Raw genomic sequence first — 24,313 nt, 5'->3', positions numbered from 1 at the left:
ATATTAATCTGGGGTTCTTCCTTCCCTATTTCCCTAGGGTAGCAGCTAAGTTCTAAAGGCAAATGGTGACAAGGCATCGGTGGGGAGGGCTCTGCACGTGTGATTCTCAGAGTCAGTGGGAGCCAGTTTCGAGGTTCACAGACCCCTCTGGCCTTTGGTCAAGTCAATACTGAACTGTAAACTGGTTTGAACATGTAAACGGGTTTGATATGGTCTGGCTGTGTCTCCACCCAAGTTCCCCAGTCTCTGGTCTGTCTTCAGCAGCAGCATGAAAACGGACTAACACATGGTTCCGTTCCCTTTATGCCTGGGGCAATCTAAGGACATTTTAACCTATACGTGAACACTGATGGCTTTGTTGTTCTCATAATATGGATTACACATACAGAGAAAAATAATAAAGATATTGTTTGGGTTAGTGAGTCAGGCTTTGGAAGAAGAAAATAAATATTTGTATCAAAGCATCTGCCATAGTGTAGTCTTAGTGCTCTGGGGCCTCCATAGGGGTTTATCTTCTGCTCCCAGGATAAGGATTGTAGCCACACAGGAAAAGGCACTAGTGAAAAAAGCCCAGGTTTAACCATTCTCCTATTGCTGCACAAGGTAAATACAACCTCAGAACCTTGAACATCTAGGTCAAATCTTAAAACAACAGAGCTGGGGGAGGGACACGCGGTAGGAAGCCCACCAGGCAGATTATGACACCTGCTTTACAGACCACCACTCCCAGATTCAAGGGGAGGCTTCCATGGAAAATGTAACAGTAAGACGATCTTCCCTGCTTCCCTTGTCCCTGGGGTCTCAGAGTTAGGAAGGAGGTTGCGCAGAGGGAGTGTAAGATGAATTTTTGTTTTCACTAAGAAAGATTATGTGATTGAGAAACATTCTTTTGAGAGTCTTAGTCCTATTTTAAGTAAAACTGATCTCTTAAAGGGGATACTTCTTTTCTAAAATATAAATGAAACTACTTAAAAATGGGTAGTAACTATATAGCAGGCATAGGTCTGCTGAAGTCTGATGTCATTCAAACATGGCTTAATGTAGCAGAGTTTTAAAATATTTGTTATTAAAGGATTTTTCAGCATTGTAAACGTGTTATATCAGAAACTGTCCGTCAGTAAACTCAGGCAATTCCATTGCATGGCAGTAGTTGCATGAACACCCCTTAGTGAATGGCTCCATAGAACATTTATGTCAGTTTGTGAGTCTGAACAAGTACATTAATTTTGTAAACAGAAGATCCAGGAAACAAATCATTTTGTAAATCCCTAGAGGTTTATTTTCACTCATTTTTTTTCATATCCTTACTGCTAAGCCGTGCATTCTGGCAGCACCGGGGGCAGGACATGCCTTCCACAGAGGCTTCCACGCATTCCACAGACATTTGAGCATCTGATAAGTAGGAGACACTGTGGCAGGCCCTGGAGACACTAAAGATGGGAGAATAGCCCCTGGCTGCAAGAACATCCCAGGATAAGTGGAGAAGAGATGCTAATTCACAGTTAAAATACAACATTACAAGCTCTAAAACAGTACGTAACCCTCTAAACTGAGAGGTTCCTGAAAATCTCCTCCAAGGAGGTGAGCACCTGGCTATTTTTCTCTTTGTTTAGCTGGGACAGGGTCTCCCTCTGTCACTCAGGCTGGAGTGCGGTGGCACGATCACAGCTCATTGCAGCCTTGAACTCCTGGGCTCAACAGATCCTCCTACCTTAGTCTCTTGAATAGCTGGGACCACAGGCATGCACAACCGTACTTGTCTAATTAAAATTTTTTGTTTGTTTTGTAGAGACAGGGTCTCACTGTGTTGCCCAGATTGGTCTTGAACTCCTGGGCTCAAGTGATCCTCCCACTTCAGCCTCCCAAAGTGTTGGGATTATAGATGTGAGCCATGTGCCTGTCTCTGGCAATGTTTTTAAAAATGACAAACATGAGCTGCTTCTTTTAGAAATTGAGAAATCACCCCTCTTGTGATCCAGACAAACAAGAATAAAACTTAGGAAATATGCTATTGGCCAGTCAAAATACTCTTGTTTAAATTAGCAGAGCAGAGGTTATAGACAAAAAGAGTAAAATATATAATATTTCTTCTAAGTTTCGTTGCTTAAACAACTAATTGTGCAAATTTAATTTTTGTAATATGTATGCTGCACTTTGTTGGCAGTGACATATTGTTTGATTCTTCCTGCTTATTGATTCCAAAATCTTCTTTTTTGAGATGGAGCCTCGCTCTGTCACCCGGGCTGGAGTGCAGTAGTGTGATCTCAACTCACTGCAACCTCCTCCTCCCGGGTTCAAGTGATTCTCCTGCCTCAGCCTCCCGAGTAGCTGAGATTATAGGCACGTGCCACCATGCCTGGCTAATTTTTTGTATCTTTAGTAGAGATGGAGAGATGGGGTTTCACCATGTTGGCTAGGCTGGTCTCGAATTCCTGACTTCGTGATCCGCCCGCCTCGGCCTCCCAAAGTGCTGGGATTACAGGCATGAGCCACCGCACCCGGCCGAAAAGCTTCTTGAAATGCAAACGTCAGGACTTTCAATCATCCTTTCATACTTGACGCAAATTCAGAATGTACTAAACCTTATGACACATGTAACTTTTTATGTTGTTCTTCCTTGAAAATGGGAGCAAAAGTTCCAGCTAGCTGGGTGTGAGATGTCATTTTCTTTGCCTTGAAGATAGAAGAGGTAGTAAGCCTCCCAGGCAGATTATGACACCTGCCTTACAGACCACCACTCACAGGTGCAAGGGGAGGTTTCCATGAAAATGTAGCAGTAAGATGATCTCCCTGCCTCCTCCTTCTCCTGGCTCTCAGAGTCGGAAAGGAGGCTGTGCAGGAGAGTATAAGACATAAGAATGATGATTCTAAATAACACCTAACAGTGAATTTTACTTCCTTTGGTGGGTTGTCTAAAATTTAATTTCCTAGTCTCTAAAAATGAGGGATTTGGGTTAGAAGACCTCTAAGAATCCTGAGGACATAATATATGTATGACTCTATGTTTGGTAAAGCAAAACATTTAGATGAAATAGTTACTCTGGTAATGCAAGTGCCAACAGGACTCAAATTCCTGAATTTTCTTGATGCTGTCAGTAGGTCAATTTTTAAATGCAATTTTAAAATTAGGCCTGAGTAATTGAGAAGGCATAAAATAGGGACCAGTGTATCCAATTTGTCATTACCGGTTTGCCACATATGTAAAGAGATAGAGGTGTTATAAATCAGCCCTGCAGTTTTTATCTGTGGTCCTGAAAGTTGGTACTGCTATTCTGGGCTTCTTACCTTACTGACTTTTCATAGATTTCCTGAAAATAAAACCTCTGTGTTCAAGGGTTGAAATTTGGCTCTCTCGTAGATACTGTCCAGGAACATCCTTGTCCATGAGATCTGTGGGCTTTCAGGAAGACTGCTCTGGACATGGAGCACATCACATCTCAAGGAATTGAGGAATCCATCAAAAGTCTCTCATTGCTTGATGCAAAGATTTTCCTTCTGTGTCCTCCAGGCTCCCGGCACCCACTGTGTGGAATGCCACTACACCATGGCCAGATATCCCATCTTTCATAAGATAACTTTGGATTTAGGCATGAATTTGTTCAACATTTTTCTCTTAATAAGGCAAAAACATGCTATAGGTTTAGAGAGAGAATCCTGGAAGGGGTGGACCAGTTAAGGCTCTGAGCCAGAATGAGGGAGGCAAGCCAAGTTCAGGACAGAGAAGGGGAAGGACAAGGTCAAGGATGGGTTGGGGCCAATTAGGCAGCTGGACTATCATAGATAGAATCTGCCATGTGGAGATGGACCTGAGTTGAGTCCTGTCCCTTGGCACTAGCTGCAGACTTTCAGTTAGTTCCCTAATGCCTTTGTGTGTATTTCCATGGGAAATAAAATAGTATCTGCATCATGAGCTTATTTGAGGGATAAAATAAGAAAGTAAACAGACCATGAATGTGCCTAGCAAATAATGGTTTCTCGATTAAAAGGAATTCTTTTTGGTTTGCACTAAGTGTGGAAATGCAGGGCAGATGCAGATACCGGGCAAAAGTTTAAACAAATAGCTCTGTGACGTCTCCAAGAAAAGAGGAGGCAGGGAATGACTTGTGGGGCAACAAATATTTGTCAAGATCCTCTGTGCTACTGGGCCCTCCTGAAGCTACTGTAACCACCCGATGGACTCTGCCTGCCCACTGCACAGACGAAATCAATTCACTGAGACCATGGCGTTAAAACAAAGAGTTTAGTAGACACGAGGCTGGCCAGGCCATGTGGGAGATGGAGGAATTACTCAGATCAATCTCCCAGAAAATTCAGAGGCCAGGGTTTTTCAAAGATAGTTTGGTGGGCCAGGGAGTCCACTTCTGGAAGTGGCCAAAGGACTGGTCAGCAGAGGTTTGGCAGTTCTGGGTGGAGCCACTGGTCATCAGAAATGCAAATACCTGGAAAGACAACTCAAAAGGCCAGTCTTAGTTCTGCCGTAGTGATAGTATCTGCAGGAGTCATGGGGGAGTTACAAATCTTGTGACCTCCACAATAGTGGCTGGTAATCGTTTATGTCTACACCTTAGCAAAATTCAACCTCCTCATCTTCCAAATCCGGTGGTCTTTCATTAGCTTCATAAGGTGATTTAGTTTTGGGGAAGGGCTGTTATCACTTAAACTACAAACTAAATGTTTCCCAAAGCTAGCCTGGCCTATGCCCAGGAATGATTAAGGGCAGTCTGGAGGTTAAAGGCAAAATAGGGGTTGGTTAGATCAGATCTGTTTCGCTGTCATAATTTTCTCAAGTTACAATTTTTACAAAGGCATTTTCTCTACTTCTTTGGGATTTTTTACCTGCTTTATTTAAGGGTCCTGCATTAGTTTATTTTTACACTGTTAACAAGAACTGCCTGAGACTGGGTAATTTATAAAGGAAGCAGGCTTAATTGAGTTACAGTTTTGCACGGCTGGGGAGGCCTCAGGAATTTACAATTATGGTGGAAGGCAAAGGAGAAGCAAGTACCTCCTTCACAAGACGCCAAGAGAGAGAAAATGCAAGGGAAGTGCCACACTTTTAAGCCATCAGATCTCGTGAGAATTCACTCACTATCACGTGAACGGAACTGAGGAAACCACCCCCATAATCCAATCACCTCCCACCAGGTCCCTCCTTCAACCTATGGGGATTACAATTGGAAATGAGATTTGGGTGGGCACACAGAGCCAAACCATATCAGGTCTTAATCCAACACAAATCCTGGGCCTGATTTGAAGCAGGTCATGAGAGAGTGGAGTACAATGGCAACTGCAGTGGCACCAGCAGAGAGGGGCCGGGAGGATGGGTCCCACCTGGCAGAAGGACTGTCCTCAGGCACCTTTTAAACATGAGACATTCCAGTGCATTTACACATATCAATGTATCTATTGGAGTTAGGTTTATAGGGAACTTTTAGGAATGCAGCTATTGTATGAACGCTGCCTTAAGACTTTTGGGAGAGGAAAGGAAAGGCATGAATGAAAAGAACAAAACCTGTAATAAATAGATGCCATTTGTTAGTGAAGCTTTACAGGTACCACTTGCCTTCAGTTTCAGACACAAGCAATTCTCCACTGGTGTCCTTGCTTGGGGTCACTGCTACTCAAAAGCAATTTGCTTACTTCTGTTGTTAAGCCGTGTATTAGCCCTAAGCACTCTGGTCTTTTCCATGGCTGACAGTCTCATGATTTGAATTGCAGGTTTTGTTTATTTGGGAACCTTTTGTATGTTTTATTCTGAACCAATAAACATTTCCAGCCCTTGAGGAGGACAGCTGAAGAAGATCAAGTGATGCCAAATGGTGTGGCTCCTCCAAGAGCAAGGGCTTCAGAATTGTGCTAGCAGAGAAGGAGGACACTGGCCATGACTCTGAACCTGCCAGGGGGTCTGGCTCTAGGACTGATTTGGAGTATTGATAAAAGAAGTGAGGTCAGAGCCAGAATGCTCTCCCTCAACCCTTCTGAGAAAGAACCTCTAATCCTTGGTAGTTGTGTTAGGCTGTTCTTGCATTGCTATAAGGAAATATCTGAGACTGGGTAATTTAGAAAGAAAAGAGGTTTAATTGGCTCACAGTTCTGCAGGTTTTAGAAGGAGCATGGTGCCAACATCTGCTCAGCTTCTTGGGGGGAGGCACTCAGGAAGCTTACAATCATGGCAAGAAGGTGAAGGGGGAGAAGGCACATCACATGGTGAAAACAAACGAGAGAGAGAGAGAGTGTGGGAGTGGGGAGGGGAGGTGCCACACACTTTTAAATGACCAGATCTCACAAGAACTCACTCACTATCATGAACACAGCAAAAAGCCGTGAGGGATCCACCCCCACGACCCAAACATCTCTCACCAGGCCCCACCTCCAGCAATAGGGATTAAAATTCTACATAAGATTTGGGTAGGGACAAATATCCAAACTATATCCTTTTGCCTCTGGCTCTTCCCAAATCTTCTGTCCCCTCACATTGAAAAACACAATCATGCCTTCCCAACAGTCCCCCAAAGTCTTAACTCATTCCAGCATTAACTCAGAAGTTCTAAGTCCCAAGCCCAAAGTCTCCTCTAGAGATGAGTTCCTTCCATCTATGTACCTGTAAAATCAAAACGGGTTATTTACTCCCAAGATACAATGGAAGTATAGGCATTGCGTAAACATTCCCATCTCCAAAGGAAAAAAATCAACAAAAAGAAAGGGGCTAGAGGCCCCATGTAAGTTCAAAACCCAAGAGGGCAGTCATTAAATCCTAAACTTCCAAAATAATCTCCTTTGATTTTATGTCTCATATCCAGGGCACATTGGTGCAAGGGGTGGGCTCCCAAGGCCCTGGGCAGCTTTGCCTCTGTGGCTTTGCAGGGTAAGGGCCCTGTGGCTGCTGTCACAGGTTGGTGAGTGCTTGCAGCTTTTTCCAGGTGCAGGGTGCAAGTTGCTGGTGGATTCTACTAATTCTGGGGTCTGGAGGATGGTGGCTCCCTTCTCATAGCTTCACTAGGCAGTGCCCCAGTGGGGTCTCTCTGTGGGACCTCCAACCTTACATTCCCCCTCTGCACTGCTCTCATAGAGGTTTTCTGTGGGGGCTCTGATGCTGCAGCAGGCTTCTGCCTGGGAACCTAGGCTTTCTCATACAGCCTCTGAAATTTAGGTGGGAGCTGCCAAGCCTCTTTCACTCTTGCACTCTGCATGTCTGTATGCTTAATACCACATGGAAGCCACCAAGGCTTATAGCTTGTGCCATCTGGAGCAGTGGCCTGGGCTGTATATGCATGCCATTGAGCCATGGCTGGAGCCGCAGTGGCCAGGATGTTGGGGGCAGTGTCCTGAGATTGTGCAGGGCAGCGGGGCCCTGGGCCTAGCCTATAAAACCACTGTTCCCTCTTAGACCTCTGGGCCTGTGATGGGAGGGGCTGCCTTAACAGTCTCTGAAATGCCTTTCAAGCCTTTTCTCCACTGTGTTGGATAGTAGCACTTGGCTCCCTTTTAGTTACGCAAATATCTCTAGCAAGTTACTGTTGCACAGCCTGCTTAAATTCTTCTCTGGAAAAAGCTTTTTCTTTCACTGCCACATAGCCAGGCCACAAATTATGCAAACTTTTACACTCTGCTTTTCTTTTAAATATGTTTTAACTTGTTCCTTTGCTCCTACATCTAAGTGTAGGCTGTTAGAAGCAGCTGCAACACTTCTTGAACACTTTGCTGCCTAGAAATTTCTTCTGCCAGGTAGTACCCTAAACCATCACTTTGAAATTCAACCTTCCACAGATCCCTAGGACATAAACAGAATGCAGCCAAGTTCTTTGATAAGGTGTAACAGAGGTGACATTCACTCAATTTCTCAATAAATTCCTCATTTCCATCTGAGACCTCCTCAGCCTGGACTTCGCTATCCATATCACTACCAGCATTTCGGTCACAACAAGCTAACTAGTCTCTAAGAAATTCCAAACTTTCCCTCATCTTCCTGTCTTCTTCTGAGCCTTCCAAACTCTTTCAACCTCTGTCCATTACCCAGTCCCAAAGCTGCTTTCACATTTTCAGGTGTCTTTATAGCAATGCCCCACTCCTGGTACCAATTTTCTATGTTAGACTGTTCTTGCATTTCTATAAAGATATACCTAAGATTGGGAAATTTATAAAGAAAAGAGATTAATTTGTCTCATGGTTCTCCAGGCTTTTCAGGAAGCCTGGTGCCAACATTTCTTCAGCTTCTTGGGAGGCCTCAGGAAGCTTACAATCATGGCAGAAGGCGAAGGGGGAGCAGACATATCACGTGAAAGCAGGAGCAAGAGAGAGAGAGAAAGAGTGTGTGTTTAAGGGTTCCACACACTTTTAAATGGCCAGATCTCGTGAGAACTCACTCACTATCATGAACACAGCACCAAGCCATGAAGGATCCGCCGCCATGACCCAAACAACTCCCACCAGGCCCCACCTCCAGTATTAGGAATTACAGTTCCACATGAGATTTGGGTAGGGACAAATATTCAAACTATATTGGTAGTATTAGCATCTAGGGGTAGGAAGCTTTTTTCTCCTGGCAAGTTGCAAATTGATCCCTTGGTTCTCTTAGGCAAATGACAAGCAATTTTGTAGACTTTTCTTTTTACATTAACGGCCTTACCCACTGACAATTCACAAAATCTATTATGGAAAATTACCAATAATGTTCACAAGATAAATAGAGCATTCCAGGGTGGTAATTCAATGATCACCTAAGAAGATTTTGTCTTTCTAAGGTCACCACATGCTTCTATGTGTGTGCCCACACAGATACATCCTTTCTCTGCAAGTAGATATGTTATTGGTGTCTCATTTGTGTTGTCTTGAGTTGGTCATGAGCTTTAATTGCTGCTGTTTGATTATAAATTACAATTTGTTTAGCTTCAACTGATTGGTTACCTCTTCAAAGTAAAGTGACTGATGTGTATTTGAGTCAGCAGTATTTTTTGACTTATGCTTTTCCACAATCTAAAATTTAAAATGTGTGTATACTGTGGTACAAATAGGAATTGGCCATTCTCCTATTGTGTAATAGATGCATAGAATGCCCCATTCTGCAATTTTTGAGTATGATACATCTTCAACTTTGACGAGCCTGTGAATTTGTGCTATTTAAATAATATATAACTTATGATCAAGGTAAGTCTTTTAAAATCACTGAATTATTTTTAACATTTATAATGGTTTATACCCCTTTATATTTTTCTGTTACAAAATAAATCATAAGCAAGTCATCAAAATGGAACTTGACAGTTTATAATAGCATTTTTTCTGTTATACTCCTTTCAATTCTTTATGAAAAAAATTTTTTTCTGTTGCAGTGTGAGTGGGTGATAGACTCTGGGATATTCTGCCTCTCTTCAGTGCTCTGAGGCTCAAGAAGTTCAATTCCAACTCTTTAGAGGTCAGCTTATGTCTTACCTCGTTGTGAATCCTGCTCTGAGTCATCTAGGATGGAGCTCTCTATCTTAGGGATAATCTCTCTTCCTTTTGAGTTAACATATTCTCTTGGGTTAGCAGTAGAATTTTTCAGTTCTTTACAGGTTAGGACCATTATCCAATAAACTTTATTTATATTTCCCAGAGTTACCAAACACTTGGGGGCACACACTGGACAATCCATAGAGAGTTCTCAACTGGGGTCCTTCGTATTATCAATAGCATGACAGGCAAGAAAAGTGTAGGAGGATCACTTTGAGAATGATTTATGAAAAAAAAGTGATAAACAAATGATATGTTTCAAACAAAGGTCATGTTTGAGCCAAGCCACATAAAATACAGGCACGCCAGAGTGTCAGGGTTAGACAGACAAAGCGGGAGAAGGAGCTGTGTCTTACTTCTCAAGTGATGCTTTAGTGCACGCCCTGCTTAACTCATCTTACTGCTTCCCACTGGTGCCCGCATGCAATCTGTTCTCCTCACCAGTCAGAGTGACCTTTTAAAAATGCAAATCAGATGACATTGCTCTGTGCAAAACCCTTTAATTGCTTCCTATTGCAGTCCTAATAAAATCCAAAGCCTCCAGAGTTCTGCCTGTCTGGCCTCATCTTCTGCTACCCTTTTTTCACTCCCTACTCCAGCCATGCTGGCCCTTTCCCTCCTCTTGGACTGGGCTAAGCTTGTGCTTGCCTTGTGCTTTTGCCTGGTGTGCTCTTCCTCTGGATCTTTGTGTGGCTGGCATCTTCGTGTGATTCTGATCTCATCTCCAATACCAACTTCTCAAGAAAGCCTTTGCTGACCCTCCATTCTAAATTTGTGTGCCCACTGCTGCATTGTATTAATCATGTTTTTATTTTCTGTGTTTTATGATGTTTTGACATCTTGGGACTTTGCTTATCCTAGAGAAACTGCCCCTCCAGGGCTGGCTCCGAGGAATAGGAAACAACTTGCCTGCAAGAATGCCTTTTTGTTTCCTTTTCTTTCTTTCTTTCTTTCTTTCTTTCTTTCTTTCTTTCTTTCTTTTTAACCAAGGTTGCTCAGGCTGGAGTGCAGTGGCACAATCTCAATCTCGGCTCACTGCAACCTCCACCTCCTGGGTTCAAGTGATTCTCATGTCTCAGACTCCCAAGTAGCTGGGATTACAGGGATGTGCCACCATGCCTGGCTAATTTCTATATTTCTAGTAGAGATGGGGTTTCATCATGTTAAGCATGCCTTTCATATGCAAACCAACCAATCCAAAGCCCATGCCTCAACCACTTCCTTTATCTAAGTCACATACCAAGCCAATATTCCTCCTGCCCTAAATCATCCCAGGGCCAGGTACCAGACAACTCAGGACTATTGCTATAGTCAAAAGCCCACTGAAATTATCCAAGGTATCCAATCCTAAACTTGCTTTGCCTGCCCAGCCTGACCCCCTCATTCTTTCCTGTGAAATTTAAAATAATGGCTTTTGCCCATGCTTTCTCCTTGTTTGCACTGCCTCCTGGCCAACTCTGGTGCTTCCCCATGTGGCACTGCAGGTCATGGCATCCCCCTCCTGTAGGGAACTGTGAGTAATAAACTCTTTTTTCAAGGCAGTTGTCCCTATGTCTGTCATCTTACCACACTGATTAAAACAAAATCCCAAGAACATTTTAACACATACTTTACCCCATGTGGCCTTATCCTCCATCATTTCATCCTAGTTTTGTTTTTTGGGACTCTTCGCCCCTGAAACTTGTAAATATAAGCTGCTTTTCCTTGGATATAGGAAAAATGAGTGCAGGGGTCTTTTTTTCTGTTCACCACTACATCTGTAGTGCCCAGACCAGAGCCTGGCAAAATGAGAAATCAGTTAATATTTTCTGACTGAATGAATCTTATAGACACTGAGAGAAGAGCGCTAAGAAAATCAAATGAAAGAATGATAAATCATTTTGCAAGTTCTAAAGTAGTACACAATTAAAATGGTTTACTGATGTATTCCCCTGTTCTCTAAAATGAAGTATTTCAAATAACATCACTGGCAGGTTCTGGAAAGGCATTATGGAAGTACTTTTACACATTTTTCTGCAGAGAAGTCCCGGATATCCATAGTGGCCTCAGAAAAATTTACCAGGGAAAATTATACCAAAGGGACCATGTGACTTCTGAGACTGCCTTGTGTTGGCTCCCTCTTCCTGGGCAGTTAGGACTACATCTCCCAGAATCCCTTGCAGTTCAGTCTGGTCATATGACTGCTCTCTAGCCAATAGAATGCGAGTGAAATTGGCATGCGCCACTTCAAGGCCTGGCCCATCCAAGCATCCCCAGGGCAATTATTCGCGTTCTTTTACCTTCCCAGGTGAATTCTGAAACTGTGGGTGGTAACTGAAAAGTGACACAGAATGGAAGGAATCTTGGTTTATAAAGTATCACTTTAAGGAACGTCACTCAATGACCAGCAACATTCCTTTTGGACTTTAACTGGGTGACAAACTTTTATTGAGTTAGACCACTGAGGTTTCAAGGGTGAGCTATTTAGCAGCTGCTGTTGTCTTAATTAACATAGGTACCTCTGGGGCCAGGTGAAATATAATTGGTTCCAAACTCTGATGATGACAAGGGATTGAAAGCCCTCTTTACACAGGGAGCTGTACTTCTTGGAGACCCAAGGTCGTGAAAGTAGAACATACTCTTTCTGATCAGGCTTGGTGTCCACTTCGTGTACGGTCCAGGTCCACTGCTCTGTGCTCCTCTCTGCAAATGCTGTGATTCAGGTTCTGCCATGACTCAGCATCTTCCGTTGATTGGGTTAGAAAGAGCAATCCTGAAGAAAAGAAATTCGTATCTGTCAATTTGGTGGAGTTTGCAAAAGTCTGCTAAAATGAAATTGTCTGATATTAATTCTCTGGGCCACAGGCAAATGGCCAGAAGGTAGACATCTGATTTCCTCCCAAGATAGGACTTGCTCCCTCAGGCCTGGCTGTCAGCAAAAGGTAAAGGCCTGGAACTCAGCTGTCACTGTGCAGTGTTCATCCCTTTTCTAACTATCTGTTCTCCATCCTGGGAGGCGGGACTTCTGTGCTTTCTCGTCATTGAAGCCCCTCTCCTGCATAACCCCTTATCCCTCCCTCTGCCCTCTGGGTAGATGAATTCCCTCCTTCACCCTCAGAATTGCCCCTCTGAGCCCTTCCCTCAGAGCTGTAGTTTGTGCTCAGCTGTTTTAGCGTCTCCATAGTGATCCAATGATGGAGAAGAATACGAAAATTTGGGGCTGTTGTGAGGTGGCAACAGACTCACAGAAGGCAAAGACCAAAGGGAAGGAATGCCTGTAACAGTTTCCTTTTCTGTGTCTGGGAGGGTGCGGCAGTAAGAACCCAGGCTGGGTTTCTGGAGACCTTAGAAAAAAAACCTGTGGGTACTTTCCTGTATGGCATGATTCCTCCTTTTACGGTTTCAGCTTTTTGCTAGACTTGGAGAAAGTGACAATGCTGTTTCGTGCTCCATGAAGAAAACACCTTGATCTCTGGCATGAAGAGTCCGTTGAAACAAGGCATTGAGACACCAAATATTTAGCATGAAGGTTTCATGAGGAACTAGGTAAGTAACTTGGATTCTAATCCTGGTTCTGCCCTAATTAGTCATGTGCCTTTTGGGAGGTCATTATTTCTGGATCCCTTTTACCATTTACAACATGGTAGTGGGTTTCTCAGTTGTTCTGGATCTGCCATTGAGAGGTCTTGGGGGCCCCTGGGCTCATACTCCCTTCCCCTCTTCCTGCTTCCCACCACATTTATGTTCCTTACATGTTTGGGTTGCAATATAAGTTTCTATTTAAAGAAAAGCTCCTGGGCTAGATGATCTAATTATGATGACTGCTGCCATTTTGAATGTTTGTGCTATTGGTTAAGGCTGTGTCAGATACAAATCTTTATTTTTCATTCGAAAGGAAAAAGTTAATGCAGTCACTGTTTCCCTTGGTTCTTACATTCTTATTGTTTAAAATGAAACAGGAATTGAGCTTGGCCTTTCCTGGTGCATGTTCTTGCAACACAGCACACATCAGTGGCAACACCAGGAGAAAAGCCCATTGGAGCCTCTATCCTAATAGTCAAAGAAAGGCTGCCCTGAGATCCCCTTTCTCAAGGTGAATGTCCTGCTGGGCAGGTGAGCTCCATCTGCCAAGCAGCAGTCTGCAGAGCGAGCATGCAGCCACAGGAGGAGACCCATAGGCCTGGGTATGTGTATTTTACGGGATTCCCCTGCGTTTGGGGCCTCTCAGCTATCTCCCACTCTTCTGGTGGTTTATCAATCACAAAGAATAAACCAGTGATTACTACCCAAACTAGTTTTCCTCTTGGAAGCAGTTGTAGGAGATGAATGTCCCAAGGGTAGACAGTGTGGTGCATAGATCATTCCTGGAGGCGAGCTTGGGTGAGAACACACCAGGTGTTTTCCAAGCATGAGCCGAGCCTGCTTTCTGCAGGGTCCTGCTGAGCTCACAGGGCCCACAAGGTGGCGCGTGAGCTGCAGAGATGGCGAGAAGCCCCGCAGGCGAGAGGCAGGGCGGTGGGGTGAGGAGGAACCCTGGAGCCCACCCTAGAGCATCTCCCTCAGGCCACACCCTCCTCGCAGGTGCTGTCCACACCTCACAGTTCTGTGCTTGAATATCCTTGGTCTAATGTCTCTAGATTTTGCTTCTCTGAAAGCCAGGCCCAGGCTTTCTGCTGGATCCCTGATGAAGTGCAGGGTGAGTGTTTACATTCCTGATATGTTTAATTCCATGAGCTACAACATGATGGAATTTCATTTTTAAAGCCCTTATCAGCTCCCAAGTATTACAGACAAGTATCCAAGTCTGTGGGCAATCACGTGTTCTACAAAGGACTTGAATCTAGAATATATAGGAAACTCTCCACTCTCAAAAAATAAACATTCTATTAGAAAATGGATAAAACACAGACTGATATTTCATGATGCGAGAAGATATCCAACTTCATTAGTCATTAGAGAATGCAAACTGAAACCACAATGAGGCTGGACCCGGTGACTCACACCTGCAATCCCAGCACTTTGGGAGGCCAAGGCAAGTGGATGACCTGAGGTCAGGTGTTCAAGACCAGCCTGGCCATCATGGTGAAACCCCGACTCTACTAAAAATACAAAAATTAGCCGGGCATGGTGGTTAGTGACTGTAACCTCAGCTACCCAGGAGGGTGAGGCAGGAGAATCACTGGAACCTGGGAGGCGGAGGTTGTAGTGAGCTGAGATTGCGCCACTGCACTCCAGTCTGGGTGACAAAGGGAGACTCCATCTCAAAAAAAACAAAAAACAAAAAACAAACAAACAAACAAAAAAACCACAGTAAGACATTACCACATACCTATTAGAAAGGATAAAGTGAAAAATAATGATTATACCAAATGCTAGTCAAGGGTGCAGAGAAACCAGATCACTTGCACATTGCTGCTAGGAACGTGAGCTGGTACAGCTGCTCTGAAAATCGTTTGGCAGTTCTTCGTAAACCTTCATAAAATGGACTTGCCATACAACCTAGCAGTTGCATGCTTGGCCATTTGTTTCAGAGAAATGAAAACTTATTTTCATGGAGAAACTTGTACTCAAATGTGATAGCAGCTTTATTTTCAAGAGCCCCAAGCTAAAAACCACCAAATGTTCTTTAATGAATGTACGGCTAGACAAACTGGCACAACTATACCGTGAAATACTATTCAGCAATAAATGGGAGTGAGCTATTGATCCCTACAGTAACTTGGATTAATTTCCAGGGAATGATGTCGAGTGAAAAATGTCAACCTCAAAAGGGCATATGCTACGTGATATTTAAAATATGACTTTGGTCATATAATTATGAATTTTGAAATGAATTACAAATACTGAGAAACATAATTACAGAAACAGAGAGCAAATTAGTGGTTGTCAGGGGTTAGGGATGAAGGGGAGGGAGTAGGTGTGTCTATAAAAGGGCTAGCTGAGGGAGCATTGTGATGATGTTGGAAATCCTGATTGTGGTGGTAGCCACTTGGAACCACACGTGTGATAAAATGTCATTGAGTTATGTGAACACACACAAATGAGTGCATGCATAATTGGTGAAATCTGAATAAGTTCTGTGGATTATATCAATGTCAGCTTCCTGATTTTGGTATTCTAGGGTGGTTAGGCAAGATGTTACCCTTGGGGGAAACTGGGCGAAGGGTACATAGGACTCCCCTGTATGTTTCTTGGAATGTCCTGTGAATCTTTTTTTCAATTGTATATATTCAAGTCATACAACATGATGTTTTGATATATATATATACACACACACACAGTGAAATGATTATATATATAAATATATGTAACATGTATAATATATAAATATATATATATACACACATAGTGAAATGATTATTACACTCAATCCAATTAGCATATTTATTATTTCACATAGTTAAAGTGTGTTTGTGTGTGGTAAGAACACCTAAAAGCTACTCTCTTAGCAAATTTTCAGAGTACAATATTATTAACTACCATCCTCATGCTGTGCATTAGATGTTTAGACTTATTCATTGAATATAACTCAACTTTGTACCCTTTGATCTGTGAATCTTTTTTCAAAATAGAAAGTTAAGAAAATAGTGTACTCTAAAGTACAATGGAGAAAAAAATGGAAATAAATAATGTTTACTAAAAAAATTCTGTGATAGTGTAAAGAACACTGGTTGAGACCTAAAAGGCTGGATTCAGGTCTTGTTTTGTCTTTGCTAGCGTGGCAATCCTGGGTTAATGCACTCGAGACTCATGAGTTTTGATTGTCTATTGATACTGTGGGAATTATAAGAACTTCTCGGCTTGTTTCAAAAGGCTATTGTAAAGATTCAATGAGATATTATATATAAAACACCTTTCATAGTGCCTAGAACATAGTAAGTGCTCAATGTTAGTTGTTTTGATAGTATACGTTATAATCATTATATTAAGTATGTGCAAATGGAATGGAAAGTACTGATTGTCTTTGCAGAGAAGCTGGCTGTGTTTTCAGGTTTGATAGTTGACAGACTGTTGGAAGACCCCTACCCAAGTGTAACTGTGTTCCTAGAGTCTATTGGCAAGGGTATTTGTGTGTCTGTATGTGTGTGCACTGCTAATACAGGAAAATAATTACTAGTTAGAACTTTACCATATCAGTAGTTAGACCAAAGGCAATTTATAGCTTCCTGTCTCTGATGTCTGTCTTCTGCAGGGAACCCAGCAACATCGGGGATTCTTCCAGGTCACTAAGTGATCATTTTAATAGAACTTATTTGCTTTACCCACACCACAGGCTATCAGTGAACAAATTTCCAGAAAATTCTTAGTTGAGCGATAGCATTTAATAACTTTATCATATCATTTGTGGTTGTCTTGATAATAATGTTTGAACAATTAGATGGATATGTTGGTGGTGTGGTTTCCACTGCATATCAAACATTAACTGGCTACTGTGTTACTGGCCTGTTGTTAAAGAGTTTCTGAAAAATAGCTAGTCAGGTCCCTAACACTGGTTCTCTTTGTCTTTCATGGAAGATACAGAAATGACTTACATTTTGCAGAGCTAAGCTCAGTTTTCATTAGTTCTATCTTTCTAGTTATTCAGGCAGATAGTGGGTCAGTGGTTGGATGGATATTTCTTTGACATTTAATTTTCTTGCTTCGTTGACTTACCTGATCTAGTTGTAGCATAGTTTCCCTTACATTTCTTATTTCAACCTGCATTCTTATTTTGAATTTGTCTTTGGAATTCTAGACTTATGCAGAGTCTCAGAATTATAGAAGCTTCTATATATCTGTAGAACAGCCTTCCATTCTAAGGAAGGGCAGAGGGAAGGAAGATCTGCCTTGTTACTGCGTCTTCACTGACCAAGGATGCGGACATGGACACAAAGTCTGCTCCCTTATGTGTGGACCTCTATTGCCAGTGTTCTTTGTGGAAAGCACTGGACTTGGGACACTTGATTACTGCAATCTCTCTCCCCTACTCATAGATGTCTGTAACTACCGATAGCTGTCAAATTCTCTATTTCCAAACCTGTGGCATGGTGGCCATCCCAAGGCTTTCTTGGTACTTTTGAATCCAACCTCCTCTGAGACACTGAGGTATTACACATTTTTCCCCCCACTGGAAACATTTCCTGGTTGTAAAAGATTTTGAAAATCATAGATTCCAAACAAAGACAATTGATTTGCTCTTTATTTTCTAGAATTCCCTCCAATTCTCTACTATTCCTTTTTACATCTCCATGCTCATATGCATCACAATTTTTACTTCTGCTTGACCCTGATTCCCACCCTAATACTTTGCAGAAGTGTGTGCACATATCTGTGCAGCAGATTGTGCAATGGGTGGGATTTGTGGGATATTTACCCAGTGAGACAACAAAGCTCCATTCAGGCAGAGAGCTCTACCCACGAATTATTCACATAATGTGAAAAATAAATGGGGCTGTTAATGTTGATGCTATTAGCATGTTAACTCACTTTAAAACCATTTTATTCATGATTAAGTAACAATTGGATGCTGTATTATCAAGGGATCTCTAAATTGCTGTGTATGTTGGCTGGTTCTTCAATTGGCTAATTTCTGAGGGTAGGGCAGGAATGCAGGAGATGGTGAGGTTTAGCTTCTGAAGAGTTGTTAACAGAGTAGTTTTTAACATTTTATAACTACATTTAAAAGAAGTAACTTTTAAAAGATTATTGGGCCTTATGAACTGATTCCCTCAACATAAATAATTCAACTAGTCTTAATTAAATATTCTGAGTTTTTTTTTTAAATTTAGTTTAGTGTACCAAATTGCAAAGTTAATAAGCATTTTTAAAAAATACGGCTGATATCTCTTATCTGTCAGATAGCTTTTTAAGTTATACCAGAAGTAGAGACTTTCTAACTTAAATTGATATTGGGCTTGGATTAACTGTTTCTATTCTGTATCAACTCAAGAAATTTGGGACACATTCTGAGTACAGATCTGCATCACCAATATTAGTATCCCAAGATGTTAAAATATGTTGTTAAAATAAGAATATCAAAGAATGATGCTTGTCTTGAATACTCAGCAAAAATTAATGTGTAGGATGCATGAAATCCCTTTCTCTTTTGCTATCCTTACCCTGCATAGACTGGATGCTTTATAATATAGGAGGTTTTTCAATCCTATGGCATATTTTTGAGGTTGTTGTATCCATTCCTATGTGACAGATGGGGAAGCTGAGGCCAAGAACATTGAAATAACCTTCTGGAGATCACGGATCATATTGAGTTTCTCAGCACGTAGTCCATGGAATACGGGTGTCAGAATCACTTGGTGTACTGAAATGCAGATTAGGGGCCTCATCTAGAACTTCTAAATGTTTGAAGTTGGAGCATATACATTTTATTTTTTTAAACTGGCCCCTTAGCTTATTTGTGTAAACCCCAAAGTTAGATCATTGTGTCTTACAGCATCGCTACTTCTTGACACACGCAAGCTTGGCTTATGCACAAGGACTGCATTGTGTAAGTGAATCAGTCTGGAAATGGAGACAGTGGCAGCAATATTTTCTATCTGAAAAATTCAGCCCTGAAAGTATTTTGATAATTTTTGTCTTTAGTCGTCTACTTTTGCAGTTGGAGCTACTATGTGCCCCTGTGAAGTTCTACTTACTTTTGACTCTAATGATAGCTGTTTTGGATATCTGGGCCCTGATTCTATTACATTCATGTTTTCGAGAGGGAATTTACTACCATATATTAGTTCAAACCCACGGAAGCAGAAACCACTCTATATCTTTGAACAGAGGGAACTGAATATAGGAAACAGTGCCCATTGATGACAAAAGACCAGAAAAGTCAAGTAGGACACTAAGGCAATAGATGGATTAGGAACAGCAGGAAGACATTGCCTTGTCTGTGTGTGAGGGGACAATTGAAGGAGGTAGTGTGACCACAATCGAGGATCTGGGGCCTTTTGTCAGGTTCTGGAAGATCTAGGGAGAAGACTTTGGTGAGACCTATTGATGAAGAAGTTGGAAATCGGCCTGAGGCAGTGGAGGGAGGGAGTAAAGCCTGATTCCCTTCCTCCTTTTCCTTCCTCCTCAGTCTTCCACATGCACCTCTTATTGGCCAAAATCACCAGAAAGCCATTTGGCATGGGAACCTGGAAAATGGAATGTCCTGAACACAGATCAAATAGGGGAAGTGGAGGTAATGGATGTGAGAACAAGGAGGCAAGTGATCAATGAATGCTTGCCTAGGGGGAGGACTTCTGGTCTGATTGGCCACTAGTTCACTCCCTACCCATGCAAGTAAGAGCAACTGGTTTGTTAAGTATGGCTAAACTGGTTTCATCTGGCACCTGTTGAACTCTGGTTAGCAGGATCAGGGCCCTTTGCTCCCCATTTCTCTTGCTTAAGTCTTTTCATGCCTGTGTAGCAAGTGAGCATGCAAGCTCTGAGTTCATACGCCCAGGTGGGGCGCCCTCATGATCTCATGCAGGCGGGGACAGGCAGCCCTGGACTTCTGTCTTCAGAGAGGGAGGTGACAGGTCCAGTCATATACTCTGTGGTAGCAAGATAACGTCCATGTTCTTACTCTTGGAACCTGTGGATATATTAGGTTACGTGGAAAAGGGGAATTAAGGATGCAGATGGAATTGAGTTGTTTATTAGCTGATTTTAAAATAGAGATTATCCTGTAATTTTCAAGCCACATATTGAAGAATGAAATGATCCTCATCTCTCAGCTTATACAAAAATCAACTTAAGATGGATCAAGGACTTAAATCTAAGACCTGAAACCATAAAAGTTCTAGAAGATAACATCAGGAAAACCCTTCTAGACATTGGCTTAGGCAAGGGCTTCATGATCAAGAACTCAAAAGCAAATGCAACAAAAACAAAGATAAATACATAGGACTTAATTAAACTAAAAAGCTTCTGTATAGCAAAAGAAACAATCAGCAGAATAAAGACAACCCACTGAGTGGGAGAAAATCTTCACAATGTATATATCCAACAAAGGACTGATATCCAAAATCTATAAGGAACTCAAACAAATTAGCAAGAAAAAACAAACAATTCTATCAAAAAGTGGGCTAAAGACATGAATAGACAATTCTCAAAAGGAGATATGCAAATGGCCAACAAATACATGATAAAATGCTCAACATCATTAATGATTAGGGAAATGCAAATCAAAACCACAATGTGATACCACCTCGCTCCCCTGCAGGAATGACCATAATAAAAAAATAATAGATGTTGGCATGGATGTGGTGAAAAGAGAACACTTCTACACTGCCGGTGGGAATGTAAACTAGTACAACCACTATGAAAAACAGTGTGAATATTCCTTAAAGAACTAAAAGTAGATCTACCATTTGATCCAGCAACCCCACTCCTGGGTATCTACCCAGAGGAAAATAAGTCATTATATGACAAAGATCTTGCACATGCATGTTTATAGCAGCACAACTTGCAGTTCCAAAAATATGAAACTAGCCTACATGTGCATCAATCAATGAGTGAATAAAGAAATTGTGGTATATATATACCATGGAATACTACTCAGCCATGAAAAGGAATGAAATAATGGCATTCACAGCGAGCTGGATGGAATTGGAGACTATTATTCTAAGGGAAGGAACTCAGGAATGGAAAACCAAACATTATATGTTTTCACTTATAAGTGGGAGCTAAGCTATGAGAATGCAAATACATAAGAATGATACAATGGACTTTGAGGACTTGGGGAGAAAGATGGGAGGGGGTGAGGGATAAAAGACTACACATTGGGTACAGTGCATACTGCTCAGGTGATGGGTACACCAAAATCTCAGAAATCATCACTAAAGAACTTATTCATGTCCTTTAAAACACTACCTGTTCCCCTAGAACCTATGGAAATAAAAAATAAAAAATAAAGAATAAAGAATAAATGATGTCCCTACTACTAACAGCAGCAACAGTACAACATACATATATACATACATACATAAAATAGAGATGATCCTGGGTTACCTGGGTGGACCCAGTGTAATCACCAGAGTCTTTAAAAGTGGACGAGGGAGGAGAATGAGCCAGAGGGAACTGTCACTACAGAATTAAATACGCTATCAAGATTGCTGTCCATGTCAAAGGGGAAAGAAACCCCACTCGATCGATCTGGCATAACTGGCTTCTTATAAGAAGCAACTAGACTTCTTATACCAATCATACACAAAATAAATTTCGAATGTACTAAAGATAAAAATATAAGTGACTGAAAACAAGAAATTTGAGGATAATAGTTTTGTAATATGGGCCGAGGAGGAGTATCTGCTTGAATAAGACTAGAAACACAGAAAGAAAAAGACTGACAGTCCTAGCCACATAAAAATTTAAAATGTATGTGTAAAGACACCAGAAAAGAAAATCAAAATAGGAGCGAAAGTCTGAAAGAAAGCACGGGCAACACAGATAACAAAGGGTGGATTTCCCTCCACGTATAGATGAGAAGGCATCAACTGAATAGAAAAGGGATACAGGCAATTAACAGGCAAGTTACAGACAAATTGCACACAGTTGTCCAGTGTGGAAAGCTGTTGATTTTGGCCTGTAAGCCTCTTTTTTCTTTAAACTCACCTGAGATTTGTAGTTTTTATTTTGATTTCTTCTTTTGTCCAAAAGATTTGAGTATTTTATATTTTCTATGTGCTTAGATTTATTTTGACTATCCTATTCTTCATTCTTCTTTTCTAGTTTCGTTGAGTAATGTTCAAAAACCATGTACTGTATGATTTCTATTTCAGGAAGAACATATGAAGGTTATGTTTATTAATTAATAAAATTCTTATTAAATATCCTATTAGTCCTTTAAAATGCTTACTTTGGTTTCGGGTGTAAAATTTTATAATTAGTCAATATTATACCAAATTCATTAGTCTTGTTAATCAAATTCTAAAATCTCATTTTAAAAATTGAATCTATTTTTGAGAAATGTGTTTCTGCTTTTCCAGTTTCTCCTTGAATTTATGTATCTTTTGCTGTACATATTTTGATGGTTTGTTATGTGCCTGAAGATTCATGACTATTGTATTTTCTTTGTGAATTATCTCTTTAATCAATATGAAATTCTTTCTTTCTGCCATTTAAGAATGTTTGCTTTGAAATCATATTAGTATTGCTACACCTGATTCCTTTGTTAGCATTTTCTCCATGTATCTCATCTATTACTTTATTTATTATTATTTTTTCTTGTGCCATCTGATTTTGGATAAGTCTGTTGTAAACAGCATGTACTTACACTCTCATCATATGCGTTTTAATAGGGAATTTAACCTACTAAGATTACTGATATATCTCGAGTTATTGCAATGATCATCTCTTTAGGTCTCTCTTTAAATTTTCAAGGAAAACCGCTTGTCAATGGAAATAAGATGTAAAACTAAATTACTACAAGAAAAAAAGAGAAAGATTTCTACCAACCAGAGAAGACTAGAGAGAGGCAATCACCTACACAGAAGGCAGCTTATGAACAAAACCCTCAGCTACTTCCTCCTGGCCTTCTGCATGCTCTCCATTCTCCGCAGTCATCCTGGAAAGATCTTTATGACTCCTTTTGAATTTTAGTTATTGATGACTTTTTCTTTTATGAACCTTAATTAGGAGTCAATTCTTCAATATTGTGTTAGAGGTAATGATGATATTCACTTAACTGAAAATTTGCTGGCTCTGCCTAAAAAGTAAAAGGCACAAGACATAGCAGTGAAATTGCTTGCTGTGATATTGCTGTGAGGGCACACCATTTATACTGCCATCATAGTGGGCTTCTGTTTCACAGTTTTCTAGGAGACGGAAGCGAGTTGTCTTGGCGATGAAGAAGTTTTTTGAAATTTGTGAAATTTTTGAAATTAGTTCCCTGTTTGTGGCTGTTTATTCTAACAGCTGCTGATTATTCATTGCCTGTTAATGTTTCTTTACACTTTATGGCAGGTCCTGATTAATCAATGGGAGTGAAGTATCTGAGAACTCTAAGCCTCAGCATTCATTTCCTTAGTGTACCCCTTATCCTGCCAGGGAGGAGGTACCTACAAGAGGCCTTTCCCTCGAGAATGGTTAGGGAATGGTTCCTGTTGAGGATTCGAGGGTCCATGCCTCCCTTTATCCCGCCTAGGTCTTAGCTGATGCACCTTATGTGTAGAGAAAAAGCTAATAGAACAGAGAGAACTTTATCTAAGGCGACAAGAGTGTCCTGTAAGCCCTAAAAGGCACATCCTGCCTATTAAAACTGTTTTGAAATGTGTACTTTTTTGAATAATTATATTTCCATTAAGAAAAAAACTGGATTGAAGATTGGCACTTGCCTTCAAGGTAGCTGGGATCTGCCTCAAACTCAAGACTTAATCTGATGAATCCATCCTTAGAGTTGGTGCATTCGGAGTTGATAAATGTGTCTTTGTTACAAGCAGAGATGCTGGAAGAGAGAAATGCTCCCTCCAGATGGCCTGTGCACCTGGGCAGAAGCAGAGGGGGCAAGGAGTGAAGGTGGCAGAGGCATCTGTCACACCTGCACAGGGGACAAGCACTTGGCCCATTCTTGCTTTTGAGAACCAGTGAAATAGGAGCCTCTGTTCCTGACCAGTTACACGATTGCATCCTCCTTCCTTGGAGAGGAAACAGAAATGATTTAAGTAAGCTCTTGCTGGAGAGAGTGGGAAGAATGGGAATCTCACCTGAGAGGGGCAAGGAAAAATTGCCCGAAGGGCAGAGCACTTCTGGCTTCACTCCCCGCTTCCGCCGCTGCTGTGCCCGCTGGTGTGTCCGCATCCTCACAGCCTCTGTTGCACTGGCTGGTTTGTCTGCATCCTCATTGTGGGAGTCAGTTGCCTATTCACTCCCAGTT

Source organism: Mandrillus leucophaeus, unplaced genomic scaffold (genome assembly GCF_000951045.1).
Source record: "Mandrillus leucophaeus isolate KB7577 unplaced genomic scaffold, Mleu.le_1.0 Scaffold266, whole genome shotgun sequence".
Lineage (NCBI taxonomy): Eukaryota > Metazoa > Chordata > Mammalia > Primates > Cercopithecidae > Mandrillus > Mandrillus leucophaeus.
The sequence above is the reverse complement of the archived record's forward strand: the minus strand, read 5'-3'. Positions refer to the sequence as shown.